The sequence below is a fragment of the Sipha flava genome, unplaced genomic scaffold, assembly GCF_003268045.1.
Source record: "Sipha flava isolate LNK unplaced genomic scaffold, YSA_version1 340_pilon_pilon, whole genome shotgun sequence".
Classification (NCBI taxonomy): Eukaryota; Metazoa; Arthropoda; class Insecta; order Hemiptera; family Aphididae; genus Sipha; species Sipha flava.
The window spans coordinates 39155-45212 of record NW_020273032.1 but is presented as its reverse complement, the minus strand read 5'-3'; positions in this window follow the sequence as shown (position 1 = coordinate 45212).

The window sequence follows — 6058 nt, the reverse complement described above, 5'->3', positions numbered from 1 at the left end:
ATTATATTTCTTTGTACGTAATAGTATTATTTTCATTTCCCAACGAATCCCGTACGCAATCTTTTGAAACGAACGGGATTAAAACCGTATCGGACCTATAACATATTGTGACTCGTCGACAGTTCAATGAGATTATCTTCCGATCGGCCCTCCCGTGAAGAAGTTTTTGATTCTTTCAACCAACAGTTACTCAGTTACTATGTTTAGAGCATGACTGTTTTTAACTACGATTCCGGCCTACTTTGATTTAGTCGATACGGTCGATAATTAATTAAAAATCAACAGCGGGTTTCGTCGTACGAAGTGTTCACAGAATTGATGTAATCCTTCCGATCGGTAGCCAATGCTTACCGCGGAACTGCAGCGAACGGAGTTCGGAGCGCGAGAAAATCTTGTTCGTGCAACGGGAAAACGGTACTACGGATAGAATTCTAAAAAATTGACTTCTACACGTCGAGTTTCCGGTCTTTGTCCGCTATACGGTTCCCGAGGCGATCCAGTAAAACTCCCGTTCACGGGTTTGCGTGTGTGCACAGCGTCCTGCAGGGCTCGTTTCACTGTTATGCCTACCCTCACGGCGATGTTTCGTTGTTCCGGATTTCGTCCGATTTGACGTGCTAACGTTAACCGTTGAAACGGCGTCCGCAAACGGGTTATTCAAATCAGCAGTACGGATTATTTTTTATATCCGTCTGTGGGTAGCACACGCGTACGTGTAAAATCTTACGCCTTGATCGCGACAAACGTAACGTTTAGTGGTTGTCGATGTTATATATTTTCGATTTCCGAAACTCTCGTCAACGGATTTCTATTACTTGTTTATCGTTTAATCGTTCGCGTACAACATTTGATGTTGTGCGAAATCGAAAATATTCCAGTTCTCGATACCACTACTGTTTAAGACACACGATTTGCTTCGACAGCGTCATTACGCAGCTTTCTGTGATATTATGTTTTTTGCTATGATATTAAACGGATGGAACATAATTTTAATGTTCACTTGTGGCTGGAAAAACATTCGACATCAAACGCGTAGCGAAAAATCGCCGGCATCGAACGTATTGGAAACGATCGTTGAATTTATTTGGAAAATTAAAATTGGATGTAAAACCTTCTCCGCGATGTAATGTATCGTATAAGAAACACCGCATGGCAACGATTGAACGAACCGAGATTGCCCGAGACCAAAAAAATATCGTTTACACACACTCGTGCAGCAGTACAATATTGGCTCGACACCAATGCCATGCGAGTCCGAATAACAATTCAAATTGTTGTACGATTAAAACAATACTTAATAAATACACACATGTATACGATTTCGTGGTCGTACTGTTTTCGTTAAAACTTACTTGTCGAAGAACGAATCGCGCGCGGGGTCTTCGTCATGCGTCACGTTCCGACAAGTTCCTAGCCCCACCATCGTCCTTTGGCCGAAAACGTGTACTTATGATATGTACATGGGATATGGGCTTATGAGCTATATACATAGCTGCTGTTTCGACAGCAAAATGCCGCGTACAGATCGTTAGTTTTTCAGTCGGTTCATTGACTCCCGGTCGCACGCGCGCGCACACGACTGCAAATGCGATGGCCTGCAAATGGATCAAGGGAAACCGATAAAAACATCAACACAGGTCAATATCACCGGAGCGCCGTTCGGAATCAGCAATCGGATTGTGACAATGGAGAGATGTGGAACGATCGCGTTCTGCATACGAATACCGTTTTCCGATCGCAGTCGGACAGACGTTACGTTGGGCGGCAGTAAGAACAATAATAATTAAAAATAATGATAAAAAAAATGATAAAAACAAAATAGGTGCATATCAACACGCGTGTATTGTTGTACAGCGATCGGTGTGGGCGTATAAAATCCAACGTTTCGATTTACACATGCCCCGCATCGCGAAATGTGTTCAATAAAGATCGCAAGCGAGAACGTCGTTATCGCGTTAATGTTGAAAACGCCGTGGAAACCGTGATCGCACAGACCATTAGGCGCGAGTGGAAATAACAGAACGAGCAGTGCACATCGTTAAATCCGTTTGTTCGGAAAAGTTTGTGCGCTCACCACGAGAGTGATATTACTTCGTAGGTACTTGGTACGCAGGTACTTACATCGTTTTCACGTCACAATTACGGAATCTAAACGCGTCGAGTTTAAATGTTTGTACTGCTGCAACGCACGCCGACAACGGGTGCTGAATTACGAAGAAGTGTAGTGTTTCGTTTCACTCTTGGCGCTAAAGGTTGGAAAGATTAGAAAGGTTAGAAATGACCAAAGAAAAACACTACGATCTCACCCATGACCAACTCGCAATATTTATATTATGGCCTCTAGTGCGCACCGCCAAAAGGCCATACCGTGCAGATAGTAGAGTTGCCATCTGTTCCGAAATGTCGGGATTGTCACCATTATCGAGCTCCGTGTCCTGACAAAAGATTAAAACGTTCCGGTCGAAACTATTCGTAGTAAATCTCACATATTCTGATTTATCACACACGAATATGCGATCGGAAATTGAGAATTAAGTTTTTAAACTTGTACAACTTAACTACAACTTAGTGGACTGATGAATATAATCACCTGAGACTACGGAATCTATTTTACAGGGTCAAATCGATTATGTACATGACTAGCATCGCACATTTTTATAAACGTGTTGAAGGGAACAGAAAACTGTTGAAAAAATCTAAATCTTCTGAAAAGTATGGCCGTCCGAGTACTCCGCAACAGATTAAAAGTATTATTTTTTCAACGTAGCCTAAATAAATAAATAAATGTTTGGTCTAAGACAAATAACTATAATTTTTATTATGAAATTGAGTGTTTCCATACGATCCGTCCTGGAATTATTGGAACGTCTCAAAGAGGCTGCATCCGAATTTGGTCCCGAATAATTTTAGGTACTATACTAGTTGGGTCCTGGATTTTTATAGGTACTACACTAGTTCCTGAATATTTTTTGGTAAGTACTATATTATACTAACATTTTCCTTCCCATTTTAATAGACTTAGGACTATCTACGATCTATTTAGATCACAGGCTCCACTCGACGAGACCCGAACACGGTTACCCTAATCAGGCACTCAGCGTTAATCGAGTTAAACAACAATACATGTACAGTCTATGTTGTGTGTGCGTGTAAGTTTAATAATTTATACAAATTAATCAACGGTGGACAAATATGGTCGGAATAAAAATGCCGCCGAATCACTGCAGCATTGACGCTCGCGATACGCATTTGATTTTCCAATAAAATTGGGCAAATATTATTATAATAGTTCGATCCTGCACGATTGACGTACACACATTATCATACGGTCATGTTTAACGACATTAATTCATGATCCCGAGGATATTATTGAACAAAAGTTAGTTTTTTCTGTTCTCTCCGCCCGTATTGTTGACGGTGGTGCAGCGAAATATTTTGCACGTCAGATCGTCCTCGATGGAATCCGGATTGTGTACGCACACATCGTCCGCGTGGACGAAAATAAACGGTTGGATCTGAAACGATCACCGTGTACGTTTAGGGCGTTTCTAATGAACGGGTAATTCGTGTAGTACACTCGACGCGATCGTTCCAAACGTGGACTCTTGTCGTCGAATTATCATCGCCTATCATCCAGGCGTGCGTATAGTATTCGATTTGCATTCGCGCTGAACACGTGCACGATCGTGTGTTTCCGAACGTACCAGACGATTTCATCGGTTGACCGAGTAAAAGTTACAAAAGTGACAAATGTTCGTACACATCTGTTACGCACTGTATAATATCTGTACACTCTTCGACGAGTCGTTACAATCGTGTAATTATTTGAACTGTCATCGAGAAATCTTTGTACTTGAATAAAAGCTACCACAGTGGTAAACACGTGCATATCTGTTCAGTTATCCGTTTTAATGGCAAGGGAAAAACGGCGAACGAAAAATATAACCCAATCCGTGCACTGTTATCGTTTTACGTACATACAATGCATTCGAACATCATTTTCAAGTACGTGCAGGTATGTGCGTTACGTTAGAAATCAATTATTTTTATCGATACAACGTACGTCAATATGATAAAGCGAACAAAGAACGGAAAAATAATTTTAATAATTTTAGTCTCTAGTAATTATTACTCTATTGTTATCTATTCTGAACGTTTAAATTATAATACAATCGGACATTTTTTTTTTAGTTTTCTTAGAAAACACATGGCACCTATACGTTTACCTGTTATATACGCGCACTGAATATTATACGATATGTTTAACTCAATATAATACTTCACTAAAAGTGTAAAGAATTAATAAATCATGATTTATTAATATCAATATCAGTCGAATATAAACAATTAATTTTTTTATTATTATTTTATTTATTTATTTTTTGATGAAGCTACATAATTTATGTTTAGCAAAGAAAAAAAAATATTTTTATATAAAATGTAAAGAAATTGTTTTTAATTGCTTACCATAGCTATATTGGCTTTTGGTTTGCCCATCTCGAGAGAAAATTCTGGCACTGCTACGACACCTCTGATGTTGTCCTGAACTTTTTTGTGGTATTTTAAATTTTTTTTTTTCTTCAATTAACTATCAATTATTTCAGCTTTCGATAAATAAAAATATTTAGTTATTATTTAGTTAGTTTAGTAATTTTGACCGATTTCAATCGACTGCTGTCTTTTGAACTTTACTACTGTTGCCTAACTAATTATGTGATATTCTCGAGAAAAAATCTGTATAAGTCTACTTTATGCGATCGAGTGATATTATACATACTTACTTTTCATTAATTAGTACTTTTTTTTTATAGAAATAATAAGACTGAACCGTTATTAAATTTCTACGAAAACAATTATAATGTCTTATACGTCTCATGTGGTTATGATATATCGATAATGGTCAATGGTTTGCAACGTTTCGATGGGAAACAAATCGTGCTGAAAACATACCGCGTCGATTTCGCGAAAGAGAACGCGGATTTTTTTCGTTTTCGTCGAAAATATGAAAATATTGTTCAGAATTTAGCCGTCGAAACGGCGAGTCATGCGTTATTCATGAATTTCATCATTCTATCCGTTGTTAACCGAAAACCGAAACGGAACGCTGTTAAAAAAAATTATTATAATAATAATAATACGTCGATCCGAACAAATCGCCACACATACACATACACGGTTTTCGTGTGACAAAAAAAAAAATAAAAAAAAATAATCAAAGAAAAAAACGAACGTCGTGTTGCGTGAGCATCGTGATTGCGTAATCCGTGTCGCGTTTTCGTTCGGTGTTGGAATACCAGTTCTTACGCGCATCGAAATGTCGGAGCGCACGTGAAACCGCTGAGCTTATACGACCGACGTGACACGGTGGGCTTTGCTAGGTGCGGTACTCGGAGACGTGTGTTCGGAAAAAACAGTACATTTCAAAAATTCGCATCGCGAAACGTTTAAATATTAATATAATTTATTTACTATCTATAGATACAACGTTTCATTTTTTTTTCACAAAAGTAACTGTTCTTTTCTTTTTTCTTTTTTTATACAAAAAAAATTCTTCTTACGATCATAATGTAAAGTACAAAAAAAAAAAAAAAATATTAATTAATATCGATGTTTGACACGAACTTATTACAGTACAGTAAATATATATATATATATATGTACTATGAGTAACACGCGAGCGCGCGCGTTGTGCCATTACATAATAACGCTCGCTGTAGACGACGTCGACGAAGTGTGTTGTTGGTGGTGGCGGTTACGAGAGCGACGACTGGGCGAACATCGATCGCGGTTAAACCCGATATGCAATATTGGTGTAATGAACCTATGGAAATGTGTTGATCGTACGCAAACAATCCGGGAACTGGGAATGAGAAAATAACAGAAAAACGTCGACGGTGACGCGTTTAGCTGCTGCGGTATACCGCGAGATAATATGAAACGCAAATTCGCGTAACGCGATCGGAGGGGGGTGAAATAAAAAATATAAGATGAACGATAATAGAAAAAAAAAAAAAGAAAAGAAATGAAAACCGTTGAACTGCTGTGTGGGGGGGGGGGG